The sequence below is a fragment of the Mesoplodon densirostris genome, chromosome 7, assembly GCF_025265405.1.
Source record: "Mesoplodon densirostris isolate mMesDen1 chromosome 7, mMesDen1 primary haplotype, whole genome shotgun sequence".
In the NCBI taxonomy this organism is placed as follows: Eukaryota; Metazoa; Chordata; class Mammalia; order Artiodactyla; family Ziphiidae; genus Mesoplodon; species Mesoplodon densirostris.
In genome coordinates, this window is record NC_082667.1 from 99,069,170 (window position 1) to 99,093,663 (window position 24,494).

The following is a 24,494-nucleotide window of genomic DNA, read 5'->3' on the forward strand; positions in this document are numbered from 1 at the left end:
TTTTTCTTGTATTGATCCCTTGATCATTATGTAGTGTCCTTCTTTTTCTCTTCTAATAGTCTTTATTTTAAAGTCTATTTTATCTGATATGAGAATTGCTACTCCAGCTTTGTTTTGATTTCCATTTACATGGATTATCTTTTTACATGTTTGATATTATGTGGAGCTGGGAGGTCTCTTGTGGACCAGTGTCCTGAAGTTGGCTCTCCCACCTCAGAGGCACAGCACTGACTCCTGGCTGGAGCACCAAGAGCCTTTCATTCACACGGCTCAGAATAAAAGCAAGAAAAATTAGAAAGAAAGAATTAGTAGAAGTAGAAAGAAAGAAAGAAAGAAAGAAAGGAGGGAAGGTGGGAGGGAGGGAAGGAGAGAGGAAGGATAAAGAAAGAAAGGGAGATGATAAATTTAAAAAATAAAGTAATATGAAATAAAATTATTAAAATAAAAAATATTTATTAAAAATTTTTTTTAAAAAACGGACTGATAGAACCCTAGGACAAATGGTGGAAGCAAAGCTATACAGACAAACTCTCACACAGAAGCATACACATACACACTCACAAAAAGAGCAAAAGGGGAAAAAATTCATAAATCTTGTTCTCAAAGTTCACCTCCTCTATTTGGGATGATTCATTGTCTGAAGGAGGGAAGGAGGGAAAGAAAGAAACAAAGAAAGAAGATAAAGTAAGGTAAGATAAACTAAAATAAAGTTGTCAAAATAAAAAATAATTATTTAGAAAAAAAATTAAAAAAAAATAAAAAACGAATGGATAGAACCATAGGACAAATGGTGGAAGCAATGCTATACAGACAAAATCTCACACAGAAGCATACACATACACTCACAAAAAGTGGAAAAGGGGAAAAAGTCATAAATCTTGCTCTCAAAGTCCACCTCCTCAATTTGGGATGATTCATTGTCTATTCATGTATTCCACAGATGCAGGGTACATCAAGTTCACTATGGAGCTTTAATCTGCTGCTTCTGAGTCTGCTGGGAGAGATTTCCCTTTCTCTTCTTTGTTTTCACAGCTCCCAGGTCTCAGCTTTGGATTTGGCTCTGCCTCTCTGTGTATGTCACTGGAGGCCATCTGTTCTTTGCTCAGACAGGCCGGGGTTAAAGAAGCAGCTGCTTCGGGGACTCTGGCTCACTCAGGCTGGGGAGAGGGAGGGGTACGGAGTGAGGGGTGAGCCTGCGGCTGGAGAGGCTGGCATGACATTGCACCAGCCCGAGGCATGCCGTGCATTCTCCCAGGGAAGCCATCCCTGGATCCCGGGACCCTGGCAGTGGTGGGCTGCACAGGCTCCCCAGAAGGGTGGTGTGGGTAGTGACCTGTGCTCACTCACAGGCTTCTTGGTGGCAGCAGCCTTAGTGTCTTATGCCCATCTCTGGGGTCTGTGCTTTTAGCCATGGCTCACACCCATCTCTGGAGCTCCTTTAAGCAGCGCTCTTAATCCCCTTTCCTTGAGCACCAGGAAACAAAGAGGGAAGAAAAAGTCTCTTGCCTCTTCAGCAGCTCCAGACTTTTTCCCGGGCTCCCTCCCAGCTAGCCATGGTACACCAACCCCTTCAGGCTGTGTTCACGACACTAGTCCTCTCCCTGTGCTCAGACCGAAGCCCGAGCCTCAGCTCCCAGCCCCCGCCCACCCCGGCAGGTGAGCAGACAAGTCTCTCGGGCTGGTGAGTGTCGGTCGGCACTGATCCTCTGTGAGGGAATCTCTCCGCTTTGCCCTCCGCACCCCTGTTGCTGTGCTCTCCTCCACGACTATGAAGCTTTCCCCCTCGCCACCCACAATCTCTGCCCATGAAGGGGCTTCCTAGTGTGTGGAAACCTTTCCTCCTTCATGGCTCCCTCCCACTGGTGCAGGTCCTGTCCTTACCCTTTTGTCTCTGTTTATTCTTTTTTCTTTTGCCCTACCCAGGTACGTGGGCAGTTTCTTGCCTTTTCAGAGGTCTGAGGTCTTCTGCCAGCATTCAGTAGGTGTTCTGTAGGAGTTGTTGCACATGTAGATGTATTTCTGGTGTATCTGTGGGGAGGAAGGTGATCTCCATGTCTTACTCTTTCACCATCTTCTGCCCTCCATCTGTTACTTGATTTTAAAGATGGCTTACAAATAAGGTTTATAGAATTACTCAAGAAACAAGCAGCCCTCTCTGCAACAAAATCATGTCACATGACAATACTGAAATTTGAACAGACCCATAACTTCAGGTATTGTCAACCTTCTGTGATGTTTGGATATGGATACAATGACACAAATGATGCAAATACATTTACATCATTTGTTACTCCAGTTTTTCATCAGTGTTTTGTTTCCCAATCCATTCTGCCAGAAATAATAAAAACGTTTTCTGTATATTGACACCTTCTTCTTTGTACCTTTTTATCTTCTGCATTAAGGTATATGTTCATTGGGGGCCAGGGCTTCTTTATCTTTGTTTCCTTTGTTAAACCTTGCATATAACCTGGCATATATATAGTTGGTGCACAATAAAACTTATTGTTCCTTGACTACAGGAATATGTTCCTGCTTTGATTTTGCACAGCCTCTGCACTTACTATTCCCTCTATGTGAAATACTCATCTCATGGATACCCACATGGTTCACTCCCTCAACCCTTCACTCTGTTTGAACATAATCTCATCAGAGAGGCTCACCATAACCAACCTACTTAAATTAGAATCTTCACAACTCTCCTATTCCACCACTGACTTCATTTCTTATCCTATTCTCCTTACTCTGATTTATTGTTCTTCATAGCATTTATCACTACCTGTCACATTTGTTTATCATCTGTTTTCAACTACCAAGAGCTCTGTGAAGGTAGGAACTTTGTTCTATTCACTGTTTTATTCCCAAAGCCTGGAACAATGCCTAGAACCTAATGGAATACTCAATAAAGATTTGTTGAATAAATGAATGAATGAATGAATTATATAAATCCATGCATATCATATACTGCCGAACAAAGCACAGAGATGTGTTGGTTTATTGTATGACACTGGTAGTATGTGAAGAGTTCAGGTAGATGCTTCTGTAAATGTTCCTCTGGGATGATGACACAACTCCCAGTAGCAAAAACTTTTTTGAAAACGATTGACTTGAAGTGATGCAATAATTGCATAATTGCAGAAAGAGAAGAATGAATCCGCTCATTTCTGGTATAACACTTGAACCATAGATAGGTGAATACATTTCCAGAATTCTACCATATCATCTTCCTCTTGTTTAATTAGTGAAATGATTGCTTTGACAATTGCAAGCTTATGCCAGGCACATTTTGCTAAACTGGAGTAGATCATTTCTATTGGTAGTTTCAGTCCCATGTGGCCCTATTACTTTCCCCCAAATTTTTGCCTCACTGTGAACAGAAGTGCTCAAATCTCATGTGATAATTAGTTAGATGCTGGCAAATTTTCAATGAATCTGTCTAATCCTGCACTGAATGTCTCTTTCCCTTTTCCGTTATTTGTCAGAAGATATCTATACACTAATGGTAGCTTACCTTTATCCATATGCCCAGACCAGAAGCTGGAGTAGCATCCTTGATCCCTCTTTCTTCTTTAGCCCCAAATCCAAGCATTAAAAATAGTAAGTCAGCTCTGTCTTGAAACTGACCTCTTTTAATTCCCACTGACATTAAATTAGTGTAAGCCAACATCACCTCTTGTGAAGACTAATGCATTACCTTCTCCCTGGGTTTCCTGCCTCTGGTCTAGTTTCTCTCCAATGCATTCTCCTAAAAGAATACAAGATAGTTTTTCAAAAATGCAAATCTATACTGGCTTCTCTTAACTTCAGAATAAAGTCAAATTCTTCAGCTTGGCATGAAAGGTCATTTATGAATAGACACCTGCCTCATTTTTCAGCTTCCCAACTACTCCTAATCCCTTTGAGCTCCAGTTCTTCTGAGTTATCTGAAAAATCTCTGAAAAAGTCATGGTTTTTCTTGACTCTGGACTTTGTACATGTTATTCCTTATACTTGGTAAAACTTCTCTCCCATTTTTAGTGGGGTTTATTCCCCTTTCCTGATTTCAGTTTGGAGACTATCATATTCAGAGTTTTCTTGATCCCCTGAGACGGAATTAGGTGTCTTTCATCTGTGCTTATTTGTCACTTTGTGATCACCCCTATCACAAGATTGAAAACAAACGGTGCTGAAATTGTTTATTTACTTTCTTCCTTACCCACTAGCCTACAGCTATATCTTCTGTGTTCAGCACAGTGCTTGACACACAGTAAATGTTCAGCATCATTTGTTGAATAAGTTCTTAACTGCAATGAAAGTGTATTTTTATTCATGGAGATGGTATGTTTCAATATTACATCTACCTAGAAGTCACTTTTGGAAGTTCACAGATCCTTCAAGACAATCAGAGGCTTTAGAATACATACAAACGTGATTTTAAATTAAAGCTTTTCTTTATTTCAAAGCAGGATGTATCCATTACATGTTGATCAAAAATTCACTTCGATTATTGGAGAGAGTACATGTGTTCATATGAATATGTAACAAGGTTTATTTAAAGTATTGGCTAACACTTTCAGCAAGTGTAAGGCAAACATAATTTTTAACCTTCTTGAATGCAATTAAACAGTGTGGATAAATCATTGATTAAGATTACACTTTATTTAGCCTCTTCTACCTGAAAAGTGTTAATTATTGGATTTGTGACAACACCAGAAAATGAGTAAGAATAAATTAATAAGCATAATACACATTCAAACCTGATACTATCAAACTTTTTTTTTTTTGTGTGGTACATGTGCCTTTCACTGTTGTGGCCTCTCCCGTTGCGGAGCACAGTCTCCGGACGTGCAGGCTCAGTGACCATGGCTCATGGGCCTAGCCGCTCTATGGCATGTGGGATCTTCCCGGATTGGGGTACGAACCCATGTCCCCTGCATCGGCAGGAAGACTCTCAACCACTGTGCCACCAGGGAAGCCCTAGTACTATCAAACTTTAAAGTGACTTCCCCTAAAGTTAGGTGTGTGACTTAAAAATGTAATTTTTTATTTTTATTTTTTGCTGTAGAGGAAATATTTGACCCCAGTAATATATATTAATTTTTTCTCAAGGCACTTTTATTCTTACACACTTTTTCCTAGTCTTTGAAGAAAAGTTAACTTATAGCTATCTACAGCTTCAAAGACAAACCACAATAAGTTCAAATTAAATAAAAATATAATAAAACAATTGAAAACAAAATTTAATATCCAGGTCATTCAGTAGATTCTGAAGTAATACAGGAAAATACAAAGGTAAACTGATAAATATAATTGTAAGATATTTAACTACACACACACACACACACACACACACACACACACATATATATATATAACTAAAAAACCAAATAAAATTAAATTAAATTAATAAAGATAATAGGAAAACCAAAGAATGGGAAACATGTAACTAATGGCTGATGGAAACAGGAATAGAAAGAAATTCATATAATAAAAATATTTTTTAAGTATTAACAAATCACAGTAATGATACTAACATGTATATTTTTTAAAAAATTTTTATTGATATATAATTAACATAGCATTATGTAATTTTAAGGTATACAATGTAATTTAATATATTTATACATTGCAGTATGATCACCACCATAGAGTTAGCTAAAACCTGTGTCATGTCTCACAATTATAATTTCTTTTTTGTAGTGGGAACAACTAAGATATAGCCTCTTAGCAACTCTGAAATTTATAATACAGTATTGTTGTCTGTAATCACTATTCTGTGCATTACAACTCCAGAACTTATTTATCTACTAGTTGCTAGTTTGTACCCTTAAACAACATCTTCCCAATTCTCCCACCCTCCATCCTTTGTAACCATCATTCTACTCTCTGTTTTTATGAATTTAGTTTCTTAGATTCCTCATATAAGTGATATCATACAGTATTATTTTTCTTTGTCTGACTTATCTCACTTAATGTAATGCCCTCAAGGTCCAACCATATTGTTGTGCAAGTTGCAGGATTTCTTTCTTTTTTCATGGTTGAATAATATTCCTCTGTGTGTGTATGTGTGTGTGTGTGTATAATACTAGCATATCTCATTTTATTGCTCTTCACTTAATTGTGCTTCATTGATTGCATTTTTTTTTACAAATTGAATGTTTGTGGCAACCTTGTATAGAGCATGATTGCTTTGGCTATTTGGAGTCTTTTGTGAATACATACAAATTTTAGGACCGTTCTTTTTCTATTTCTGTGAAAAATGTCACTGGAATTTTGACAGGGATTGCATTGAATCTATAGATAGATTTGGGTAGTATGTACATTTTAACAATATTAATTCTTCGGATCCATGAACCCAGCTTTCTTTCCATTTATATGTGTCTTCTTCAGTTTCTTTCATCAAAGTCTTGTAGTTTTCATTGTACAAATCTTATACATCCTTGGTCAAATTTACTCCTAGGTACTTTATTGTTTTTGATGCTACTATGAATGTGATAGTTTTCTTTATTTACTTTTCAGCTCTTTTGTTGTTTATGTATGGTTGTTAGTGCAACTAATTGCTGTATGTTGATTTTATACATGGTACTGATACATTTATACATTTATACTGATAGCCTAATGGAGGTTTCTTTGTAGGTTACAATCAATCCCTGGCTGCTTTTAGAATTTTTCTTTATCTTTGATTTTTGACAGTTTCCTTACAATGTGTCTTGGAGAAGGACTTTTTGCATTGAAATAATAGGGTGATCTATCAGCTTCATGAACCTGGATGTCCAATTCTCTCCCAGGTTTGGGAAGTTCTCAGCTATTATTTCTTTAAATAAACTTTATATCCCCTTTGTCCTCTCTTCTCCTTCTGGACTCTGGTTATTCTTTGTGCTTTTTATGGAATTCCATAGATCACATAGACTTTCTTTGTTCTTTTTCATTCTTTTTTCTTTGTTCTATTCTAAGTGAGTTATTTCAACATCTATGTCCCCTAACTCATTTATTACATCTTCATTTGTCCTGCTCTACTGCAGATGCTCTTTATTGTATGTTTTACTTCATTCATTGAATTTTTAAGCTTCAGAATTTCTGTTTAGTCCTTTTCATAAATATCTCAATTTGATCATGTATTTTTTTCATGATTTCATTGAAATGTCTTTCTGAGTTTTCTTGTAGCTTGTTGAGTTTCTTTAAAAACAGCTATTTTTAGTTATTTATGAATTAGATCATGAACCTCCATGACCTTGAGCTCAGTTATTGGAGAATTATTTTTATCTTTTCATAACAACATTCCCTTGATTTTTGATGTTCTTTGTAGTTTTACATTGCTGCTTTCATATTTGACATAGCAGACACCTCCTTAAATCTTTGCTAGTTTCCTTCAGCTGGGTTATTCTGTTAACTGGTGCTGTATCTTTTCCAATATGAGACCCCAAGAAAAAAACCCTGCACTTTTCTCTGCCTTTGTATAGGTACATTCTACTCTTCTTGCTCCCTCTTGTGGCAGAATTCTTAAGCTTTGATGTCTTATCTGGTTCTTACAACTCACCAGGCTGCTACTGGAAGCCTCTCTTTTGTTTTTCAAAAGGTGGCACCATAGCTGACATTTGTGGTTTCTCCCTTGCCCACAGACCCTGGCCTGTTTTCTGAGTGTATTTCCTGTCTGCTGTAGCTCACTCTTCCTTCTGTACTTTGGAACATGCACAAGAAGCTGCCTCAGTGTGGTGGGTGGTGGGTGTTTACCACTTGTGGCATTGGAGGTGCCTGCAGACCTCGTAGGGAGATACTCAGGTGAGGTACTCCCAGAAACTCACAGTGGGCTTCCTGATGAAGTCTGCAGTGCAGTCTACAGGAACTGCATCCCTTTAATCCCTTTGATATCGTTATCTTCCTCTTTCTTGATCAGCTCCCTCCTCCCAGTCATGGAGATCCTGCCTCAGTACTCTGGGTGCTGCTGGAGAGAAATGGGTTTACTGCTGTCCTTTTCCCTTGCAAGAAAAGTGGCCACTGCCTGATAGGTCATCCCCATGTGGTGTTGCATGAGATGGGGCTGTGGGAGTGTGGACAGCACTGCTAAAAATCTTACCATCTTCACTGCATTCTATAACTCATATACATTTTTTTCTCCAATGGTGTGCTAGAATTTCCCCTTAAGAGGCTGGACTTCTACAGTTTCTCTCTCATTTGTGAGTATCTTACCAGGTCAGCACTCTCCAGGTTTTTTCCTGACCTTGGCAACAGGGGTTGGAGGCAGGTTGGCTACTTTGCCAGTTCCGCAGCCTGAACAGTCTGTCTGCCTGGTTTGGATGCACAAATGGGCAAGACTTCTTCTAGGTCCCTTGTCATGTAATGTTGAATCCCACAACTCCCAGAAAATGTGCTTTTGTTCATGGAAGGGTGTCTAATTCTTGGTTGAAAGGGGACAAAAGGTAGAAACATTTCACGTCACCATGATGCTGATATCACTCATACATAGTGTTTGAGGTATGCCAGCCATTGTTCTAAACATTTTGCATATATTAATGCATTTAGTTCTATAAGATATGTGATATTATCACCATTTAAAGTTAAGGAAACTGAAGAACAGATAGGATAAATGACTTGCCCGGTGTTGGCAGGGATTCTTGTCCACATTTAATCATGTATTTAAAATAAGGACAATCAAACTACACATGTGAAGATGCAATAGAACAGAGAGTCTTATGAATAAATATCAATTAAATAGTAATTTGTTATAGTTCTCTTGGAGAAGAATTTAATATTAAAACAAAATTATTTTATTCAACCTTCTGATTCATAATGTCATTTCTTATAATTTATTCCAAAGAAATAATTCAAAATTAAGTAATTTAAAAGTTCTGTACAAAGACATTACAACATGTTTGCACAGAGAGCTGAGTAGGCAGGGTTGTGTAGTTGCAGTAATTCCTTAAAAAAAAAACTCAAAAAATGATAAATTGTCAAATAGATTGGAGATGTCATTGTAATGAAACTTATATTTCCATTAAAATGATATGTTGTTTCAGGGACTTTCCTGGTGGTCCAGTGGTAAAGGATCTGCCTTACAATGCAGGGGACACAGGTTCGATCCCTGGTCAAGAAGCTAAGATCCCTCATGCCTCAGGGCAACTAAGCCTGCGTGCCACAACTACTGAGCCCGTGCACCTCAACTAGAGCCCGTGTGCCACAAACTACAAAGGCCACGTGCTCTGGAGCCTGCATGACACGACTATAGAGCCCATGCACCCTTGAGCCCATACACCACAACTAGAGAGAAGCCTGTGCACTACAGCGAAGAGCCCACGTGCCACAACAAAAGATCCTTCATGCCTCAAAAAAGATCCTGCATGCTGCAGTTAAGACCCAATTCAGCCAAAAATAAAACTAAAATAAATAAATATAAAGACAACTTAAAAATGATAGGTTTCAAAAATATAAAGCAATACTGAGAAGTATTTGTGAAATAACATTAAGTGAAAGGACAAAATAGAATTGTTATTGGAGTATAGTTGATTCATAATGTTGTGTTAGTTTCAGGTGTACAGCAAAGTGAATCTGTTATACATATCCACTCTTTTTTTTTTTATTCTGTCCCATATAGGGTATTACAGAGTATTGAGTAGAGTTCCCTGTGCTATGCAGTAGTTCCTTATTAGTTATCTATTTTATATACAGTATTGTGTATATGTCAATCCCAATCTTCCAACTTATCCCTCCCCCCATGCCCCCTTATCACCTGGAAACCATAGTTTGTTTTCTACATCTGTAACTCTATTTCTGTTTTGTAGATAATTTCATCCGTACCCTTTTTCTCAGATTCCACATATAAGCAATACCATATGATATTTGGCTTTCTCTGAATGACTTACTTCACTCAGAATAACAATCTCTAGGTCCACCCATATTGCTGCAAATGACATTATTTTGTTCTTTTTATGGCTGAGTAATAGTCCATTGTATATATGTACCACATTTTCTTTTTTTCTTTTTTAACATCTTTATTGGAGTATAATTGCTTTACAATGGTGTGTAGTTTTCTGCTTTATAACAAAGTGAATCCGTTACACATATACATATATCCCCATATCTCTTACCCCTTGCATCTCCCTCCCTCCCACTCTCCCTATCCCACCCCTCTAGGTGGTCACAAAGCACCGAGCTGATCTCCCTGTGCTATGCAGATGCTTCCCACTAGCTATCTATTTTATGTTTGGTAGTGTATTTATGTCCATGCCACTCTCTCACTTTGTCCCAGCTTACCTTCCCCCTCCCCATATCCTCAAGTCCATTCTCTAGTAGGTCTGTGTCTTTATTCCTGTTTTATCCGTAGGTTCTTCATGACCATTTTTTTTGATTTCCATATATATTTGTTAGCATACGGTATTTGTTTTTCTCTTTCTGACTTACTGCACTCTGTATGACATATTCTAGGTCCATCCACCTCACTACAAATAACTCAGTTTCGCTTAGTTTTATGGCTGAGTAATACCACATTTTCTTTATCCATTCCTCTGTTGATGGACATTTAGTTTGTGTCCATGTCCTGGCTATTGTAAATAGTTCTTCAGTGAACATCAGGATGTATGTATCTTTTTGAATTATAGTTTTATTTGGATATATGCCCAGGAGTGGGATTGCTGGATCATATGGTAGCTCTATTTTTAGATTTTTAAGGAACCTCCATAATGTTCTACACAGTAGCTGTACCAGTTTACATTCCCAGCAACAGTGTATGAGGGTTCCCTTTTCTGCACACTCTCTCCACCACTGATTGTTAGTAGATATTTTGAAGATGGCCATTCTGAAGGTGGTGAGGTGATACCTAATTGTGGTTTTGATTTGCATTTCTCTAATAATTAGTGATGTGGAGCATCCTTTCATGTACTTTTAACCATCTGTATGTCTTCTTCGGAGAAGTGTCTATTTAGATTCTCTGCCTATTTTTTGATTTGCTTGTTTGTTTTTTTGATATTGAGATGCATAAGATATTTTTATATTTTGGAGATCAACCCCTTGTTGGTTGCTTTGTTTGCAAATATTTTCTCCCATTCTGAGGGTTGTCTTTTTGTTTTGTTTATGGTTTCCTTTGCTGTGCAAAAGCTTTTAAGTTTAATTAGGTCCCATTTGTTTATTTTTGTTTTTATTTTCATTACTCTAGGAGGTGGATCAAAAAAAGATCTTGCTGCAATTTATGTCACAGAGTGTTCTGTGAATCTTTTCCTCTTAAATTTTTATAGTATCCAGCCTTACATTTAGGTCTTTAATCCATTTTGAGTTTATTTTTCTTTATGATGTTAGGGAGTATTCTAATTTCACTCTTTTACATGTAACTGTCCAGTTTTCCCAGCACCACTTATCAAAGAGACTGTCTTTTCTTCATTGTATATTCTTGCCTTCTTTGTCATAGATTAGGTGACCATATGTGCGTGGGTTTATCTCTGGACTTTCTTTTTCCATTGATCTATATTTCTGTTTTTGTGCCAGTACCATATTGTCTTGATTACTGTAGGTTTGTAGTATAGTCTGAAGTCAGGGAGCCTGATTCACCCAGCTTTGATTTTCTGTCTCAACATTGTTTTGGCTATTCATGGACTTTTGTGTTTATGTACAAATTGTAATTTTTTTTGTTCTAATTCTGTGAAAAATGCCATAGGTAATTTGATAGGGCTTGCACTGAATCTATAGATTGCTTTAGTTAGTATAATCATTTGCAATGTTGATTCTTCCAATCCAAGAACATGGTATATCTCTCTATCTGTTTGTGTCCTCTTTTATTTCTTTCATAGTATCTTATAGTTTTCTGCATACAGGTCTTTTGCCTCCTTAGGTAGGTTTATGTCTAGGTATTTTATTCTTTTTGTTGTGACAGTAAATGGGATTTTTCCTTGATTTCTCTTTCTGATCTTTCGTTGTTAGTGTATAGGAATACAAGATTTCTGTGTATTAAGTTTGTATACTGCAACTTTACCAAATTTATTGATTAGCTCTAGTAGCGGCATCTTTAGGGTTTCCTATGTATATGTCATCTGCAAACAGTGACAGCTTTACATCTTCTTTTTCAATTTCGATTCATTTTATATGTTTTTCTTCTCTGATTGCCATGACTAGGACTTCCAATACTATGCTGAATAACAGTGGTGAGAGTGGACATCCTTGTCTTGTTCCTGCTGTAGAGGAAATGCTTGCAGTTTTTCACCATTGAGAATGATGCTTGCTGTGGGTTTGCCATACATGGCCTTTATTATGTTAAGGTAGATTCCCTCTATGCCTTCTCTATGGAGAGTTTTTACCATAAATGTTGCTGAATTTGTCAAAAGCGTTTTCTGCATCTATTAAGGTAATCATACGGTTTTCATTCTTCAATTTGTCAATGTAGTGTATCACACTGATTGATTTGCCGTTATTGAAGAATTCTGTTATCCCTGAAATAAATCCCACTTGATCATGTTGTATGATCCTTTTAACATGTTGTTGGAATCAGTTTGCTAGTATTTTGTTGAGGATTTTTGCATCTATGTTCATTGGTGATATTGGCCTGTGATTTTCTTTATTGTGATATCTTTGTCTGGTTTTGGTATCAGGGTGATGGTGGCCTTGTAGAATGATATTGGGAGTGTTCCTTCCACTGCAATTTTTTGGAAGAGTTTCAGGAGGGTAGGTGTTAACTCTTCTCTAAATGTTTGATAGAATTTGCCTGTGAAGCCATCTGGTCCTGGACTTTTGTTTGTTGAAAGACTTTTAATCACAGTTTCAATTTCAGTAATTGTGAAATTATTGAATTTACAGTGATTGTGTTCATGTATTCTATTTCTTCCTGTTTCAGTCTTGGAAGGTTTTACCTTTCTCAGAATTTGTCCATTTCTTCTAGGTTGTCCATTATTTTGGCATATGGTTGCGTGTAGTATTGTCTTATAATATTTGTATATCTGTGGTGTCAGTTATAACTCCTGCTTTTTCATTTCTAATCTTTGATTTGAGTCCTCTCCCTTTTTTTTCCTTGATGAGTCTTCCTAAAGATTTATTAGTTTGGTTTATCTTCTAAAAGAACCAGCTTTTAGTTTCATTGATCTTTGCTATTGTTTTTTTCTTCTCTATTTCATTTATTTCTGCTCTAATCTTTATGATTTATTTCCTTCTACTAACTTTGTGTTTTGTTTGTTCTTCTTTCTCTAGTTTCTTTTAGGTGTAATGATAAGTTGTTTATTAGAGATTTTTTCTTTTTTCTTGAGTTAAGATTGTATTCTTATAAGCTTCCCTCTTAGAACTGCTTTTGCTGTGTCACATAGGTTTTGGATCACTGGATTTTTGTTACCACTTGCCTCTAGATATATATATATTTTTTTTTATTTCCTCTTTGATTTCTTAAGTGATCAATTGATTATTTAGTAACATATTTTTTAGCCTCCATGTGTTTGTAGTTTTAACTCTTTTTTTTCCTGTAATTGATTTCTAATCTCATAGTGTTGTGGTCAGAAAAGATGCTTGATATGATTTCAATATTCTTAAATTTACCCAGGCTTGATTTGTGATCCAAGATGTGATTATCCTGGAGAATATTCCATGTGCAGTTGAGAAGAAAGTATATTTTGTTGCTTTCAGATGGAATGTCCTATAAATATCAATTAAGTCTATCTGTCTAATGTGTCATTTAAGGCTTCTGTTTCCTTATTAGTTTTCTGTCTGGATGATCTGTCCATTGGTGTAAGTGGGGTGTTAAAGTTCCCCACTATTTTTCTGTTACTGTTGATTTCCCCTTTTATGACTGTTAGAATTTGCCTTTGTATTGAGGTGCTCACTATGTTGGGTGCACATATATTTACAATTGTTATATTTTCTTCTTGGATTGATCCCTTGATCATTATGTAGTGTCCTTCCTTGTCTCTTGTAACAGTCTTTATTTTAAAGTCTATTTTATCTGATATGAGTATTGCATGGAGTATCTATTTCCATCCCTTCACTTTCAGTCTGTATGTGTCCTTAGGTCTGAAGTGGGTCTCTAGTAGACAGCATATATATGGGTCTTGTTTTTGTATCCCTTCACCCAGTCTGTGTCTTTTGGTTGGAGCATTTAATCCATTTACATTTAAGATAGTCATCAATATGTATGTTCTTATTGACATTTTCTTAATTGTTTTGGGTTTGTTTCTGTAGATCTTTTTTCTTCCCTTCCTCTTTTGTTCTCTTGTCCTGTGTTTCTCACCTAGGGAAGTTCCTTTAGCACTTGTTTTTAAGCCAGTTTGGTGGTGCTGAATTCTCTTAGCTTTTGCTTGTCTCTGAAGCTTGTGATTTGTCCATCAAATCTGAATGAGAGCCTTGCTGTGTAAATTATTCTTGGTTGTAGGTTTTTCCTTTTCAATATAGCCTGCCACTCCTTCTGGCCTGTAGAGTTTCTTCTTTATAAACAGCTGATAACCTTATGGGGATTCCCTTGTATCTTATTTGTTGTTTTTCCCTTGTTGCTTTAAATATTTTTCTTTGTATTTAAGTTTTGTTAGTTTGTGTCTCAGCATGTTCCTTGTTGGATTCATCCTGTATGGGATTCTCTGCACTTCCTGGAGGTAGATGACAATTTCCTTTCCCATGTTAGGGAAGTTTCCTAATATAATCCCCTCAAATATCCTCTCAGTCCCTTTCTCTTTCTCTTCTTCCTCTGGGACCCCTATAATTCTAATGTTGGTGAGTTTTTCTTGTCCTAGAAGTCTCTGAGATTGTCCTCATTTCTTTTCATTCCTTTTTCTTTATTCTGTTCCATGGCAGTGATTTCCACCATTCTATCTTCCAGCTTACTTACCCTTTCTTCTGCCTCAGTTATTCTGCTACTGATTCCTTCTAGTGTATTTTCATTTCAGTTATTGTATTGTTTATCACTGTTTGTTCTTTAGTCCTTCTAGGTCCTTGTTAAACATTTCTTGTATCTTCTGGATCCCTGCCTCCATTCTTTTTCAGAGATCTTGGATCATCTTTACTATCATTGCTCTGAATTCTTTTTCAGGAAAATTGCCTGTCTCCTCTTCATTTTATTGGTCTTATAGGTTTTTATCTTGCTCCTTCTTCTGCAGCATATTTCTTTGTTGTCTTTCTTTGTCTGTTGTGTTTGTGGTCTCCTTTCCACAGGCTGCAGGGTTGTAGTTCTTCTTGCTTCTGGTGTCTGCCCCTGGTGGGTGAGGTTGGTCCCAGGGATTATGTATGCCTCCTGGTGGGAGGGACTGGGGCCTGCCCTCTGGTGGGTGGAGCTGTCTTGTCCCTCTGGTGAGCAGGGCCATGTCAAGCCGTGTGTTTTGGTGTGTCTGTGAGCTTAGCATGACTTTAGCCAGCTTCTCTGCTGTTGGGTTGGCCTGTGTTCCTGTGTTTCTGGTTGTTTGGCCTGAGGTGTTCTAGCACTGGAACTTTCAGGCAGTTGGTTGTAACTGGGTCATAGTACTAAGATGGGGACCTCCAGAAGAGCTCACACTGATTAATATTCCCTGAGGCTGGGAATTCCCTAGCAGTCCAGTGGCCAGGACTCAGTTCCCTGCAGGGGAACCTAGACACCACAAGCTTTGTGGCACAGCCAAAACAGAACATTCAAACAGACAAACAAAAACCAAGACAAACGATAAAAAACGGGAATAAAGACACAGACCTACGTGAGAATGGACTTGAGGATATGGGGAGGGGGAAGGGTAAGCTGTGACAAAGCGAAAGAGAGGCATGGACATATATACACTACCAAACGTAAGGGAGATAGATAGTGGGAAGCAGCCGCAGAGCACAGGGAGATCAGCTCGGTGCTTTGTGACCGCCTGGAGGGGTGGGATGGGGAGGGTGGGAGGGAGGGAGATGCATGAGGGAAGGGATGTGGGAACAGATGTATATGTATGACTGATTCACTTTGTTATAAAGCAGAAACTAATAAAAAAAAACCTAAAAAAAAAGAAAAACAAGACAAAAACAAAGTAAACAATGGAAAAAAAAAACCCAGAAACCATAACAAACAATAAAAACAAAACTAACAAAAACAGAAAAACCCAAACAAAAAATCAAAGAAAACAAAAACAACAACAACCAAAAAACCTCCCCAAATCAAACCCCCCAAAACAAAAAATAATATAAAAATAAAGAAATAAAAAATATGTTAAAAAATGTAAGAAATAAAAATAATAAATAAGTTAAAAAATTCCCTGGGTCCTCTGCTATCAGTGTCCTTGCTCCCACAGTGAGCCACAGCCAAACCCTGCCTCCCCTGGAGGCCCTCCAAGACCTCTTAGTAGATCTCTGGACCCACTGTGGGCACTGTAGGGGCAGCTCAGACTCTGATCTGGCCCTACTTTCATGTACACATGTTCACAAAGTCTACAGTTGCTAAAGCTAGACCAGTCTCAGTTGTGGAAGCACCCATTGTCCATTCAGATGTCCTGCAATTGCTGGGTTTACCAAGCTGATCACAGGGGTTTAATCTGCAGCATGTGAAGGTGCAGTGAGAGATTTCAGTTCTCCTTCCTTAGTCGCATAGCCCCTGAGACTCAGCTTTGGTTTTGGTCCCACCTCTGTATGTGGGTCACCCTCAGGCATCTGCTCCCCACCCAGGAGAGATGGGGTGAAGGCAGGGACTGGGGGCCTGATGGCCCATTTTGGTGGGATGGGACATGCAGCTACTGACTGGGTCACTCTTGCTCGCTTAGGTTGGGGGGTCAAGAGGCGATGACTGACTGAGTCACGAGTGCTTGCTTTGGTGAGAGTTCCTCCCATTGCCCATGGAGCAGGGGCTGGTGTGTGAAGAGAGAGGCCTCGATGGTGGCCCTGCCCTTCATGTGCTACTCAGCACTGATGCCTTCCACTGCAGTCTGTGCTTCCTCCAGGAGCATTCCTGGCTGTGGAGCTCCTCACTCCCATCCCCTTAGGCTGTCTCTATGCAGCCAACAGCAGTCCTCTCCTTGGGTCTCCTCTCCAAACCCCATGTTTCAGCATCCAACCCCTGCCAGTACTGGCAGACCCCTGTCTCAGGCTGGGGTGCCCAAAACTGTGGCATAGACTGTCCGTCAAATTCTCTCTCTGTCCTACCTGCCACAGGACAGCTGCTACAATTTCCTCCTATAGCTCCCAAAGCTTCCCTCCATCTCAGCTGATCGAGCTGCCAGTGAGGGGGCCTCTCCAGTTGTTTTAACCTCTCAGCTCCTCCGCCAGAGGTGTGGATCTAATCTTGTTTCCTCTATTCCTTTTCTTTCTTTTCTCTCTTTTGTCCTACCCAGTTAGGTGAGGATCTTTTCTTGCTCTTTTAGGTGTCTGAAGTCCTCTGCTTGTGCTCAGCAGGTGCTCTGTGTGAATTGTTCCACTTGTAGATGCATTCTTGATGTACTTGTGGAGAGAAGTGAACCCCAGGTCCTCCTATTCTGCCATCTTGACCCACACTCTGCATGACTCTTCCAGAGTACCATTTTTAAGTGTACTCTTCTTAGAACTATTTTAAACCTATGTGCACCAAAAAATAAATATTGGTAAACAGAAATAGTAGTTATTGCATAATGGAGACAAAATGATAGATTATTTTTAAATGTTCCTTTTAAATATTTTACATTTCTGAAAAAATAAATTCACTTTTTGATGCACTTACAAACATAAAAGAAAATTAAGACTCTGGCTTTATTTTTAATTTGCCAAATTATCAAACCCATTACCTTCTGCCTTTTCTGCATTAGGTTCCAAAGCCTATTGGGATGTATAAAGAATGAACTGTTTCTTGTGAATTTTTATAGGACTAATCTATTATACTTCATCTAATATTTTAGTCATAGTACATTCAGGTGCTGACAATGCTTTTCTGTAAGAAATAAAATAAAATAGAATTACCAGTACTTAATTGATTTTGCACAAATACTCAAAAAAGTAAAGAAGAGAACCAAAAACTTCACTGATATTTTATAATTATAAATTTGTCTTTGTTATCTAATTTATTTCAAAAGCTTAGAGATAGCTCTAACTCTGTAAATATAATAAATACTTATTTAATACAACTTAACATGTAATACTTGTTTAAAAGGACACATTTACTTTCTTCATTCTGTGAGGGTCTATAATACACAACACTCTCTGGCAGCCACCAAAGAAATAATTATTTCTCCATAAGTTTTTATTAATCAATTTATAACCTAATTAACTATTTAATTCCAATTGCAGGGAATGCTAATAAAAATTATAGGTTCTATGAGAGCTTGCAAAATGTTCGCTGAATTTAGGGATCAAGAAAGATATACTCAAGATAGTGATGGATCTGAGTAATGAAGTGACTAAGAGGTCACTAGGTGAATGAATAGTAGTTAAGTGCAGAGGAACATTTCAGGCGAGGGAGTAGGGAGCAAAGGCCCCACAGAAAGAAAAATGGCCAGTGTGGTCAAAGTCCACAGATAAGTGGCTGTATAGGCCAGAAGATGGAAGACTTGTTAAGCCTAGCTAGGAACTTGGTCTTCCTCTTAATGTAGAAGCTTCTGAAGGACTTTGAAAGAAAATGAACAAATTTACATTTTTAAAAGATCACCCTGGATCTGGTGTAGAGAAAGGATTGAAGGAAGATATGGATGATTGCTGGGAGTTTCTTAAGTAATCTAAGAAAGATATGAATGGGTAGAGAAAACCCCTTTAACAACTGCAACAAAGAAGATTAAATATTTTGGAATAAGCTTAAAAAGAAATATGTGCTACCTCTATAAGGAAAACTTTAAAACATACCTGAAAGATGTAAAAGTATACTTGAACAAGTAAAGAGACAGCCCCTCTTCCTGTATGAGACTATTCAACATTATAAAGATGTCAGTTTTCCCTTAATTAACTTATAAAATTAACTCATTCTTAATCAAAATATTAGCAAGGTTTTTATGGTGTAGAAAATAATAAAAAGTTAATAATAAAGTTCATATGGAAAAATAAACATACAAGAAGAGGCAGGAAAACACTGAAAAAAGAATCTATGAGAGGATATTAGCCCTGCCAGATAGAAAGCTTTAAAGATATACTTCAAAGTAGCTGTAATTAAAATAGTGTGGTACTGGCACATGAATAGATAAAGAGAACAGAGGAACAGAATGGAAAACCCAGAAGTAGATTCAAATACATAAGGAAGCTTATTATATGATCAAGATAATCTGTGGGGCATCATGAGGCAAAGGTGGACTTTTTAATTAATGGCTGTAGAATAACTGGGTAGCCATTTGGAAAAAAATAAAATTTGATAAATATCACAAACCATATACCAAAATAAACTCCAAATAGATCAGGAATATAAATATTTAAAAAAATGAAAACAAGAACTAGAAGAACACTGGGATGAATTTCTCTTTATCCTCAAAATAGGAAAATATTTTCTATTTCACAAACTCTAGAGGAAATGAAAGAAAACATTGATAAAATTGACTACGTGAAAGTGAAAGTTTAAAAAAAGAAGCTAAGATAATAACATAAGCAATATTACAGACAATTTATTAACTGGGAGAAAACATTTGCAATGTGTAACACAAGAGCCAATATCCCTAATACATAAAGAACTCTTAAAACTGAAGAAAAAGGAATCAAAAACCCAATGGCAAAATAAGAAAAAAGACCTAAGCAGACATTCACAGAGACAGAAAAAGTGTATTTGTTAAAAATATTGCCAATGATACAAATGAAAAGACTGTAGGCCCACCACCACTGCTGCCCTACTGATATACTCTATTACCAAAGACGGCTTAGAGAAGATTAGCAAAGGTGTTAAGCCAGTGGAAATCAGAAGAGGTGTAATGTTAGCTATAGGTGCTGTAATTGCTAAAGTTAAGACACAGTCTAAACTTGTACCAACCCTTTAAGAAATTGCTGATTGCTAAGATTTCTGCGAACAAAGAAATTGACAATGTAATTTCCAATGCAATGAAAAAGATTGGAATAAATGGTGTAGTCACGTTAAAGGATAGAAAACCCCCGAACAATGAACTAGAAATTATTAAATTATTAAGTTGGAGTTTAAGTTTATATTTCTTCATATTTTGTATACATCAAAAGATCAGAAATGTGTATTTCAGGATGCCTGTATTCTATTGAGTAAAAAGAAAGTGTCTAGTTCATTATACTGGCCCTTGAAATTGCCAATGTTCATTGTAGCCCTTGATAATAATTGCTGAAGTTGTTGATGGAGAGGCTCTAAATATGCTTCTTTTGAATAGGCTAAAAGTTGGTCTTCAGATTGTAGAAGTCAAAGCTCCAGGTGTTTGTGACAATAGAAAAAAAAAAAAAAACCTGCTTAAAAACATGGCTATTGCTACTGGTGGTTCAGTATTCAGAGAAGAAAGATTGACCCTAAATCATGATGATGATGATTTTCAGAATCATGACTTAGGAAAAGTTGGAGAGGTCATTATGGCCAAAAATGAAGTTCTGCTCTTAAAAGGAAAAAGTTAACAGTCTCAAATTGAAAAACATATTCAAGAAATCAATGAGCAGTCAGATATCATAACCAAAGAATATGAAAAGGAAAAACTGAGTGGACTCTGGCAAAATTTTCAGTAGAATAGCTGTGCTGAAGGTTAATTAAATAAGTTATGCTGCAGTGAATGAAAAAAAATTTACAGATGCCCTTGATGTTCCATGAGTTACTGTTAAAGAAAACATTGTTCTGGGAGGGGGTTGTGTTCTGCTTTGCTACATTTCAGCCTTAGGCTCACTAATTACAGCTAATGAAGATTTTTTTAAATGATATAGAAATTATTAAAAGAACACTCAAAATTCTTGTACTGATCATTGTTAAGAATGTAGATGTTGAAAGATTATTGATAATTGAGAAAATTATGCTAAATTCCTCAGAAGTTGGCTATGATGTTATGCTTAGAGCTTTTGTGAATATGGTGGAGAAGGGAATTATTGATCCAACTAAGGTTGTAAGAACTTCTTTATTGGATGCTAAAGAAGAGAAAGATCCTGGAAATCAGTGGAATGGGTGGTATAGGGGGTGATAAGTTCTAATTCCTAGAACAGTGCTTCACCATTACTAATGAACTATGACAGGATGCTTGAGACAATGTTTCTCACCAATAATTTCAGAGAAGTCAGTTGAAGAAAATGAAGAAAAGGCTGTCTGATATTTAAGAAACTCACTATAATCCTCAATTACTAGTTTCAGTTGACAATATATGATGATTTTCATTGTCCATACTTATAATTTATTTTGTATTTTTAAATAAAACGTCATTTGTACAATCATGAAGAAGAAGATATGTGAAAGAGTACCTATAGTATGCGATCCTTTATGTAAGCAAAAAAGGGACAATAAAAAAAAACACATTTATCCACTAATCTCTTCAAAAGAAATATCAGAAAGATAAATCAGAAACTAATGAGATTGGTTACCAATATAAGGTGTGTAGGAATGGAAATGAAAGAATGTAAAAGGAATGATACTTCTTTAAGTATACTTTTCTGTGTAGCACTGTCTTACAGGATGTACCCTTAAACAAAAATATATGATAAAACCAGGATGTAGGGGGAGCCCAAAAGGGAATACAAAAAATAATAATACTAAAAAATACCTATGTTACAAATGAATGGCATAACCATACTTGAAGGGGATAGAGAAAAAAATAATTCACTTAGTAATTTGCAGAAACTATATTTTGATTGTATACCATACACAAATATATACTACTGTCAGCTTAAAAAATATTCATAGCCTAAAATTGAGAGTTATGTTCTATTTGGTGGGAATTTTTAGGACTTCAAGCCTGGGAGGCAGCATCTCAAGTAACTTTGAGAGAACTGCTTCAAGGAGGCAAGGAGGGAAGCCAGGTTATATATTATAAAAGTTTTGCAACAAAGGGCAGGGGGTCTGAATGTCAAAAGATTATTTTTAATTAAAGAAAACTAGACATCTCAAGTTAAGTAATTTAGCACTTTCCTATGTATGGGAAGATGTAAGAGTCTGGGCTCACTGAAATCATTCCTCATGATATGTATCTCAGCTACCTGGGGCCACTATCCTGTATTTTCACATCCTGAGTTTCCTCAGGGCTCACCAGCTCACCGTTGGCAGTGGCTGCAATCGATGATGACTGTGACATCCTTTGTTTACTGATATGGCAATCAGTGTTCCATTTATCAGCCACATTATTAAGCAAACATCAGTTTATTTATTTGAAAAATCATAAATATCAATATAGTGAATCATTGCTAAAGCAGACAGATTATTGTCAAAGTATACACAATACACCTCTGACCTGTGTAACTCAAATTTATTCACCTAATTTGGTTCAAAACAACATTCTAAAAATAAAATTATGAAGAGAAGAAAAATTATTCCTTCATGTGTTACAACATACTTGTGTGTTAGTCTGTCCAAACTTTTTCTCATTATATAGAACTTGATTTATATGGATTTCACCTATACATTCCCTTTGGGGAAAAAAACTGAAAATGAACAAAATAGAAGCCACTCTTTGAAAATATCAATAAAACACTCTTCTTTAACTTGGAACACTATTTCTATGAGCGTGATTTTAAGAAGATATTACAGGGATGGTGATATAAGAAAGAGAGGTTATTTAATGAAATAAATATTGATTAAACATGTTCCACATATTATAGGCAATTTTGTTGATATAATCTTTCTAAGATGAATCATCAGTCCTTAAGGATTTGGAACTATATAGTCCTTGAGGCTCAATTCTATTCTGGCTCAGCAATTTACTAAAGCTGTACTATTGGACAAGTTTAAAACCTCTCTAAACTGCATTTTCACCCTCGTAAAACGGGGATACCATAACACTTATTTTGAAAACTTGTGAGAATTAAAAGTAAAATATTCTGAAAATAATTGGCTGGAAATAAATGTCTGTGTTTCTTTCCTTTAACCTTTATGACAGCATTTTTTGAGAAGATTCAGCTTTAAAATACATGGATGTTATAGGTTATAAATCATTATATATCTAAAGAATTGTTATTATGAATAATTAGAAAAATGGCTTCAATTTACTCTTATTTTTCAGGAAAGCCAATCTCACCAAATGAATACACGTATTGGTCAGTGCATCTCTGTGGCCAACATCTCATTCTAGGACAGTGGAAAGTATTGGTTGATTTTTTCCCCTATAATAAAGAACTGATGTATCTAATTCATGTTAAACTGTCCAAGAGATTTATATGTAGAATACCTAGATAGAAAAAGTAAAATCTTCAGATAATGAAGATAAATTAAAGGGAACTGAAAGGTCTATAGGCATATTCCTATTCATGCTATGCCAGCCAGTTAATTCACTAAATATTTTATCTTATTTGGAATGGGAAAATATCATAAAAATGGAAATGCAAACTTCTTCCCATAGACATGAAGATTTCAAAGTCAATTCATATTTGCTTCTCAATAAAAAGATTATTTCAACACTTCAAACAATCCTATTTTTGTGCATAATTTAAAAATCGCATTACTTGTACCCTTTACCATTCTTAGTGAATCTTTTTCATGTAGTTTTTTTTTTAACACTGAAAATGCTTTGAGTGAATTACCTATGAATAAATCATTACAGTCCAGATTTAAAAGTACATTTGACCTCAGGCCATTCCTCATAACTAGTGAATGCTCAAAAAATATGAAAACAGTGTTTAAAAAAGGCACTGGAAAATGATTTCATAAATAGAAACCATATATTAAATTTAAATACAATTTAGAAAGGTAAATATTACTCTAATTTTTTGAATATGATGAGATGTTTAATTTCATGATGGAGATATAAAAATAGTGTTTATCATTAGAAATCTAAGCAAAACTCTTCTACTAAGTAACAGGTTACTATTGCAACATAGTACAGAAAAGCATTCTGAATACATTTAATTGTGTACCTATGGACACATACTCAAAGGAAATTTATAAATGAAATTATTTGTTTAAATTATAGGATTATGGGAACTTTCAAATTTTTCTCTAATGCTTTAATAAATTAAACCCAGGCTTAATTTACAAAAACACCATCATGAATTATATATTCCAATTTTAACTGCAAGTGTTTTTTCTTTCCTGAATGATCTGTGGGAACACAAGCTTTCAGTAAGTTTTCAACTACCTGTTTCTCTATCTTGTATGAGAAGCTTTTAAATTTGAGTTTGTTGTTAAATTACTCCGGGAAAATAGTTCAGGGATTATTAATTAATATATGCTAATTAAGGGCATAAAATATTTTAAAGATGCACAAACAGAAACCAGAATGGAAATTTAAAGTAGCTCATGACCATTAAAGTAACAAAAGGACAATTTAACAATTATTAGCAACTGACCCAGAGGACCAGTAGTAGGTACAGCTGTCAGGAAAACAATTAACTTGTGCAGTGGCAGGCTTTGGAACTTGTATGGTACTTAGTGAGCACAGCTATGCTAAGCTAATTTTCTTTGTTATAATGATAATATAGAAACCACTAAACTTAGAAAGGCCTTTAGACAAAGTCTACATGATTTAGGTTTTACAAAATATTTTTTGAGTTTCTTTTATGTGAGAATTGTAGAAATTATATCTCAACTTCCAAATTCAAATTTACAGAAACATTAT

At 36.3% G+C, this 24,494-nt stretch overlaps 1 protein-coding gene and 1 pseudogene across 3 annotated transcripts in view; both read left to right on the plus strand.

The window, feature by feature from the left end:
* Positions 1-24,494, plus strand: part of GRIA4 (glutamate ionotropic receptor AMPA type subunit 4) — a 543,339-nt gene that overhangs the window by 96,328 nt on the left and 422,517 nt on the right. The window lies entirely within an intron of this gene.
* Positions 19,579-20,918, plus strand: LOC132493233 (60 kDa heat shock protein, mitochondrial-like; annotated as a pseudogene).